General features: G+C 39.8%; 1 non-coding gene and 1 pseudogene across 1 annotated transcript; one reads left to right on the forward strand and one right to left on the reverse strand.

Annotated features, from left to right (window-relative positions):
- The window catches only part of LOC114411190, a 79,624-nt pseudogene extending 75,687 nt beyond the window's left edge, over positions 1-3,937 (reverse strand).
- Positions 3,938-7,394: 3,457 nt separating this feature from the next.
- On the forward strand, positions 7,395-7,501 carry LOC114413906. Its single transcript, XR_003667046.1, has one exon. It is a non-coding gene; the product is annotated as a small nucleolar RNA R71 (small nucleolar RNA).
- Positions 7,502-9,238: the final 1,737 nt, after the last annotated feature.

Consider the following 9,238-nt stretch of genomic DNA (forward strand, 5'->3'; position numbering starts at 1 on the left):
GGTTGTTTCCTCTGATTCAGAAGCCATTCGCTTTTCTTGGGTTATGGAGAATTCGTCCCTAACAGTCAACCACTTAATCCAACCCTATTTCAATTTACTAAGCGAAAATCAACTTAGGGTTTTCAATACGTGATTAGGCACCACATACACCAGTTAGCCCTTCGTCCATTAAGCATGAACACAAGTTAGGCTCAGAGGCAATTAATCGAACACGAAGCGTGCACTGATTAATATTCACGAATTTGGGATAACTGGTGAAGGGAAAACTTCGAGCAAACCACATTACAAACGAAACCTCAAAGAGAGTTGGGCTTCATCCTCAAAAGGAAACAACACCAGAAAATCTAGCCTTCCATAGATTCAAACAGAAAACGCAAATGAAACATGAAGCAGAAACGTAAATGAACTGAAACGTAAATGAAACAGAAACGTAAATGAGAGTAGAAGAAGAAGCAAGAACGAAATTGTAATTAGAAGTAGAAAACGTAAAATTGCATTAGGTGAACAGTAGCATCAAAGCAGAAAACGTAAAACCCTAAAACCAAAGCTCTGAATAATGAATAGCATAACAGAATGCCTTGCACGAATCCCAAGGCTGCTATTTAAAAAAGAGTCACTCAAAGTCACTGGGCCCTATTACAATACTCTGGCCCAAAACGAAATAAACACTGAACAACATAAAATAAAATTGCGAAATTTCCTAATTAGAAATTAACTAAGGTAAGCGCTGCTTTATTTGCCCTCTTCAAGTCCACAACCAAAATCCGGATTAAGCCCAATGTTTCATTAATTCCTGAAATTAGATTAAAAACATCAAATTAGCTAAATGGGCCCAAATAATAAAACTGCCTAATTAATTGACAATTAAGACCAATCAGTAATTAAATGGTGCAAAAAGGGTTTAGAAAATAGACGAAAATGATGGCACATCAAAACCCGCCATACTTAGCCTTTTGCACTCCTGGGCAAAATGAAACAAAGAACAAAATCCAAGGATATCAAAGAGAGACAAACAAAAACATTCACATATTTCTCAATGAACATCAAGGAATGAAAGTAATGGGTAACATCTAACATAAGGAGATCTGAAAAGTCAAGACATTCATGAAAATCATCCAAGCAACCCAATCATGGAAAAATAGTTAATCAGCTCAAGAATGAAAAGTGATAAAGCCTCACAAGATATACACTCTATCTCTCAAGTGTCTAGGCTACTATTTACCCTCAAAGCACCCAAGAAAACAAACACCACATAAACTTGGCAAGATTATAAAATTGACAATCAACCCATAAACACAAGCACATGAGGATCAAAAGGTCTTTTAAGGTTGTAATGGGGCCAAGGACAAGGTATGGAAAAATATGGAATAAGTGGCTAAATCCCAAAGGAATAGAGGAGCAATGGGGGATAAGTGCATAATAAGAAAAAAATAAGAAAATAAAAAGAAGTAAAGATAAAATTTAAACATAAAGAGTAGAACCAAGAGTCTCATCATTCTTTTGCCATTTAAGATCTTATTCACTCAACTTTATTGCTTTTTTTTTTCATTTTCGATTTTTTTTTTACTCTATATCCTTTGAGAAACAGCATTTCATTCAGCATGTCCAACATTTAACCAATATACAATGTACATCAAGTATGGCCCAAAATACATCATGAAGTATAGCCAACAAAACAAGTTATCCAATGAAACAAACCCCCCCCCCCCCCCCCACACACTTATTCCCAAAACAATTCCAAAGCTCCAAAATTCTTTAAGGATATGGTGATATCATGGTTTTTCACTTAAGGCTTGTAGTGAGCTTCAAAACAAGGAAAGGGAAACAAGGCTCAAAAGGGCTATCAAAGGAATTAATTCAAGGTAAGTCCATTTGGCTAGAAGCTTATAAGAACAAAATTGCCTCAATCATTTCCAAATATGCATGTGAATTAGGACGCATCAACAAGAATCAAGCCAAGGCTATTGTGCAAGCAGTCAATGGGGCAAAACACACCAAATGATTATGATGATGGATGGCTCAAATTCTCACAAAGGTAAACTCATCACTTTCAAATTGAGCTTTGAAAACTATCATGACATGTAGAGAAGAATCAAGGATTTCAAGTCACAAAAAACAATTACCCATTTCTTGAACATATCCTATAATTCAAAGAAAAACATGCAAAGTCGTACATGCACACAAAATTGACCCAAAATATTAAACTAAAAATTTGACGAAACTAACAACATTAACAAATTAACACAACTAACAAATTAACAAAACCAACAAAACTAGCAAAACCAAAGAACACTCCCACCCCATACTTAAACAACACATTGTCCTCAATGTAGCACAATTAAAAGATTAAAAACAATTAAATCATCAAATAGAATCGGACAAGTGTAATAAAAGCAAAGAAGGAGATAGGAAAAGAAAAACTCCCTAAGTCATGGTGGAGGAAGAGTAGGGTGGAGTAAGGAAGTCTCTTCCACCACTACGTCCACTAAAGAAGGGTTCGTGAGGAATGGCTTAAGTCGATGTCCGTTGACCTTGAAGCTCTTGTTTGTGGAGTCGCTTTTGATCTCAATTGTACCATAAGGAAAAACATTAGTAACAACAAAAGGACCAATCCACTTAGACCTCAACTTACCACTCATGAGTCCAAGCCTAGAATTATACAATAACACTTTCTGCCCAACCACGAAGTCTTTTTTAACTATCATGCTATCATGGAACTTCTTGGTCTTTTCTTTGTAGAACTTGGCATTCTCGTAGGCTTTTAGGCGGATTTCATCTAACTCACTCAGTTGCAACTTTCTTTCCTCACCAGCTTGATCCATAGAGAAGTTGCAAGTCTTCACTACCCAGTAAGCTTTGTGCTCAATTTCCACTGGAAGATGACATGCCTTTCCAAAGACAACCCGATAAGGAGACATTCCTATGGGTGCTTTGTAGGCAGTCCGATGTGCCCAGAGAGCATCATTAAGCCTGGTACTCCAATCTTTCCTGCTTGGCTGCACAATCTTCTCTAAAATTCGCTTGATTTCCCGGTTAGAAATTTATGCCTGTCCATTGGTCTGGGGGTGGTATGGTGTGGATACCCTGTGTACCACCTCGTACTTTTTAAGCAGGGCATGCATTGTCCTGTTGCAAAAATGGGTTCCTTGATCACTAACAATTGCTTTAGGTACTCCAAACCTGCAAAACAGATTAGACCTGACAAAGTCTGCGACAACTTTAGCATCATTAGTTCTAGTGGACTTGGCTTCCACCCATTTTGAAACATAGTCAACTGCAAGGAGAATGTAAACATAACCAAAAGAGACAGGAAAAGGACCCATGAAATCTATACCCCAGACATCAAACACCTCAAGAATAGCATAGGTTGCTGAGGCATTTGTTGTCGCCATGTGAGTGTATTTCCTGCTCTCTGACACTGCTCACAAGTGCTGCAGATCTTCCACGCATCTTTAAAGATGGTGGGCCAATAAAAACCACAATCAAGCACTTTGCGAGCTGTCCTTTGAACACCCAGATGACCTCCCGGTGCGGAAGAATGACAGAACTGCAGGACTGAGTCAGTCTCATGATCTGGAATGCACCGTCTAATGACCTGATCACTGCACAATTTGCACAAGTAGGGGTCATCCCAAATAAAATGCTTAGCATCACTTTTAATTTTATCCTTTTGGGCCTTAGATGCTAAGGGAGGAAAAGCAGAAGCAACTAAATAATTGACAATATTAGCAAACCAGGGAGTAGAAAGAGAGTCAGAAATACTATACAGTATATACAAATGATCATCCGCGAAATCATCCCGAATAGGTGAATCTGCATCAGATACACGTTCGATCCGACTCAAATGATCAGCAACTAGATTTTGTGCTCCGCTCCTATCACGGATCTCCAAGTCAAACTCTTGGAGCCAGAGCATCCATCGGATCAACCTAGGCTTAGAATCAGCCTTCTTCAACAAGTACTTTAAAGCTGCATGGTCAGTATAAACAATAATGCGGGTACCAAGCAAATAAGATCGAAATTTTTCAAGAGCAAAAACTATGGCTAGAAGCTCCTTCTCAGTAGTAGTATAATTCGCTTGGGCAGCATCTAAAGTCCTAGAAGCATAGTATATCACCCTGGGCAATTTATCAATTTTCTGAGCAAGGACAGCCCCCAATGCATAATTTGATGCATCACACATAAGCTCAAAAGGGGCTGTCCAGTCGGGTGCCTGGATGATGGGGGTGGTAGTCAGCGCTCTTTTGAGGCAATCAAAAGCCTCTTTGCATCTGTCATTAAAGTCAAACTCCACCTCCTTTTGCAACAAGTTGGACAATGGAAGGGCTACTTTGCTAAAATCCCTTATAAAGCGCCTGTAGAATCCTGCATGACCAAGAAAAGATCGCACCTCTCGCACACAAGAGGGGTAAGGCAATTGTGAAATAACAGAAATTTTTGCAGGATCTACTTCAATACCCTTTTTGGAAATAATGTGGCCTAAAACTATACCTTGCTCAACCATAAAATGACATTTTTCAAAATTTAGAACAAGGTTAGTTTCAATGCATATATTCAAAACTTTTTCCAAACTATTCAAACAATCATCAAAAGAGGATCCATGTACAGTGAAATCATCCATAAACACCTCTATGCAATTTTCTAAAAAATCACTGAAAATACTAATCATGCACCGCTGGAAGGTACCAGGGGCATTGCACAGGCTGAAAGGCATCCTCCTATAGGCAAAAGTGCCGAAGGGGCAGGTGAATGTGGTCTTTTCCTGATCCTCAGGAGCAATAGTAATTTGCATATAACCAGAAAAACCATCAAGGAAACAGTAGTGAGATTTACCTGCCAGGCGTTCAAGCATCTGGTCAATGAATGGCAGGGGAAAATGGTCCTTTTTGGTAACCTGGTTCAGCCTCCTATAGTCAATGCAGACTCTCCAACTGTTTTGCACCCGAGTAGGAATTAGCTCCTCCTTCTCATTTTTTGTCACTGTGAGGCCGGTCTTCTTCGGGACTACTTGGACAGGACTCACCCATTGGCTGTCGGAGATAGGATAAATGATTCTAGCTTGCAAAAGCTTGGTTATCTCCTTCTTCACTACATCAAGAATCATCGAGTTTAGTCTTCTCTGTGGCTGTCTCACTGGTTTAGCTCCATCCTCTAAATTTATTCGATGCATACATGTGGATGGGCTAATACCAAGAATGTCCGCCAGGGTCCAGCCTATAGCCTTCTTATGCTTCTTGAGAACTGACAACAACTTCTCCTCTTGCTCATCAGCAAGGGAGGCAGATATAATAACTGGAAAACTCTTGCTATCATCCAAGTAAGCGTATTTTAAATTTGATGGCAGAGGCTTCAATTCTGGTGTGGTCGGCTGGACAGTGGTAGAAGGAGATGGTTTCTCAGTCTTTACCTCATAAAGAAAGTCAGAGGTATGTGTACTTCCTGAAACATGGTTAGTCCTATCTGACTCTATAAAATCAATCTCAAGAGGTAAAACACCACCACCAGACATGCAATCAATATCACTCTCAGATTCACTCTCAGCATCAAATTTAGACATATGATCAAGTACAATTTCAGACTCAATGCATGAAGAGTGAGAGGCATGCAGATTAGAATAAAGATCAGTCATGTATTCATCAACAACATGGTCAATTATTTCAGCATGAAATACAGAAAGATCTTCAGATGGGTATTTCATAGCATCCAGAATATTAAAATGAACAGTTATATCACCAAACTCCATGGATAGTGTGCCTGCATAAACATCTATCTTAGTTCTAGCAGTTTTCATAAAGGGTCTGCCTAGAATGATGGGAACTGATCCTTGAGAAAATCCATCTTCCATATTCAAAATATAAAAATCAACAGGGAAAATCAGTTCACCAACTCTAACTAGGACATCTTCTATGAAACCAACAGGGTAGGCAACACTTCTATTAGCTAAATGAATTACCACATCAGTTGACTGCAAGGGACCTAGAGATAGAGAATTAAAAATAGACAGAGGCATAACTCTAACAGAAGCTCCTAAATCTAGCATGGCATTGTCAAACTTAATATTCCCTATAATACAAGGTATGCTGAATGTACCTGGATCTTTGCATTTTTCAGGAATTTGAGGAACAGATTTACCAATCAATGCGGAGACATTTCTGCCCATGCTAATCCGTTCACTTCCTTTAAGCTTCCGCTTATTAGTGCACAGCTCCTTCAAGAATTTGGCATATCTTGGAATTTTCTTTATTGCATCCAACAGAGGTATGTTTACCTCTACTTTTCTAAACGTGTCCAAGATCTCTTTCTCTACCTCTTCCATTTTTTTGTTGGAAACTGCTCTTGGAGGGAATGGAAGAGGGGGAATGTGCTGCTTCTGCAAATCAAAATTACCTGTGGAAGAAGATTCACCTGCACAGAAATTGTTAGGTAAATTTTTGTCATCACCTTTTTCTGGAGTAGAGTGAAGTTTGGCAGGTTCATTTGCAGATGAGGAAGGTGCTACGGGTTGAGGTCCTTGACACTGCTTTCCCGACCTCAATGAAATGGCACTGACATTTTTGGGATTTTGGACAGCTTGAGAAGGTAGCTTGTCAGAATTCTAGGACTGTTGTTGATTCAATTGGGTAGCCAATTGTCCCATCTGATTGGTTAAGCTCTGAATGGAGGCTCTGGTCTCTTGCTGAAACTGCATGTTCTGCATAGTCATTTGCCTCACAAGTTCTTCGAGGGAAGGTTGTGGAGGGGCCTCAACTGTTGGTTGTTTCTGGGGTTGTTGCTGTTGTTGGATTGGTGGAGGAATGTATGGTCTGCTTGGGCCAGCAGCATTTTGGAAGGAAGGAGCAAGCTGCAGTTGTTGTTGCTGAGGGCTGGACCATCTGAGGTTAGGGTGATTCTTCCATCCAGGGTTGTATCTGTTGCTGGAGAGGTCATAATTGTTCTGCTGTGGTTGATTTTGCTGCTGAGGTTGAGGAGGTCTATTGTAAATATTTGCAGCATAAGCTTCAGGCTGCTCGATTGCTCCAGGTTGCTGCATGGAAGGGCAAATGTCTGTATGGTGGTCAGCAGAGGAGCACAAACCACAAACCCTTGCAACAGGTACAGATTTTTGATTCAAGGCCAGCTGGGTTACCAAGTTAACCAATGCATCCAGTTTGCCTTCAAGCTTCTTAGTCTCAGATGATGCAACTGAGTTTGTAGCTACCTCATGCACTCCTCTAATGACTATGGCATCATTTTTGGCGCTAAACTGCTGAGAGTTGGAAGCCATCTTCTCAATTAAATTCCTGGCTTCAGCAGGAGTCATGTCTCCAAGGGCTCCACCACTGGCAGCATCTATCATACTTCTCTCCATATTACTGAGTCCTTCATAAAAATATTGGAGAAGAAGCTGCTCCGAAATCTGATGGTGAGGGCAACTGGCACATAGTTTTTTAAATCGCTCCCAGTACTCATACAGGCTCTCTCCACTGAGTTGTCTAATACCTGAGATATCTTTCCTGATGGTTGTGGTCCTGGAAGCAGGGAAAAATTTTTCCAAGAATACTCTCTTAAGGTCATCCCAGCTCGTGATGGACCTTGGAGCAAGGTAATATAGCCAGTCCTTTGCCACTCCCTCCAGAGAATGAGGAAAAGCCTTCAGAAATATGTGATCCTCCTGGACATCTGGGGGTTTCATGGTGGAGCAGACAATATGAAATTCCTTCAAATTTTTGTGCGGGTCTTCACCTGCAAGGCCATGAAACTTTGGAAGCAAATGAATCAGTCCAATTTTAAGAACATATGGGACATCCTCATCAGGGTATTGGATGCACAAGCTTTCGTAGGTGAAATCACGTGCAGCCATTTCCCTTATAGTCCTCTCACGGGGTGGAGGTTGTGCCATGTTCTCAGAATCCTCAGAATCAGAATGCGCAAAATTATAATGCTCCAAATCAGGATGTTCAAAATCACCAATAACAGAATGCACAGATTCACCAGTAATGGAATGCTCAGGATGATCAAAAGGTATAAAATGATGCCTAACTAATCTATGAAATGTCCTATCTATCTCTGGGTCAAAGGGTTGTAAGTTGGATGGATTGCCTCTAGTCATACACTACATTCAGCATGCACAACTAGTTGCCTTGTCATGTAAATAAAGGTGCAGGTTTGAACTACAGCTACCCTCAAATGATATCCAAATGACTTGAAATTTTGTGAGCAACCTTATAAAATGATGAGAAGATAGCACAAAAATTTTCAGACAAAAATTCAAAGTCTAACTATGAAAGCTAAAATTGGTGGGTTAAGAAAAATAAGTGAATAAAACTTGAAAAATAAAAAACTTTTGACAGAATCGTTTTTTTTTTACGATTAAGACCTCAGCCGGCCTACGGCGGCCTGCCACAGCGTAGGAAATTTTTTTCTACCCCAAATGCATATATAATAATTGCGATTCTGATAACCGGAGCAAAAGTTATGGCCGTTTGAAGTTTTGAAAAACACAAAATTTGCTAGTTTTTTGGAACTTTCAAATCTGACCAAACTAAAGGCTCTAGCTATTTTTCCCACAAAATATGGATTAAAAGAAGTTACCAAAAAATAAATTCAGCCAAAAATAACAACCCTAGCTACTAAAACAAAAAATCACAAATAATTCAGCATGGGTGGTCGCTAAAATCCGTCTCTAATTGATTTCTACTACTACTCTGTTTTGCCGCAAACAAAAGTGGTCGCTAAGTCCGTCGCAAAACACTATTCACAGCAAAACACCCAAGACTGAAACAGGGGAAACGCTTAATGGGAAAACTGAAACAGAAGACACACTAAACAAAATACCAGGACACTAAACAACACTAACACACATACTAACACAATACTAACAATTAAACATAAAACACGAAAGGATTAAACACACACACTAGCTAGCTATTATGAACCTTTGGACACTACTCCCCGGCAACGGCGCCAAATTTGATCGAGGCCGCACCCGAATCAAATAAACATGAAAATGCAGTAACTAGGAAGTGATCCTAGGTCGTTTCCCAACGAGCAATGACAAACCAAATGTTCATAATATACTTGCGCAGTAACAGTAACGATTGGGGGGGGTTTGATTGTTTCGTGATTAAAGAGCAGAACAAGTAAACTGGAATTTTAAACTACTAATATTAAAAACGGGTTGTTTCCTCTGATTCAGAAGCCATTCTCTTATCCTGGGTTATGGAGAATTCGTCCCTAACAGTCAACCACTTAATCCAAC

This window comes from Glycine soja, chromosome 5 (assembly GCF_004193775.1).
Source record: "Glycine soja cultivar W05 chromosome 5, ASM419377v2, whole genome shotgun sequence".
Classification (NCBI taxonomy): domain Eukaryota; kingdom Viridiplantae; phylum Streptophyta; class Magnoliopsida; order Fabales; family Fabaceae; genus Glycine; species Glycine soja.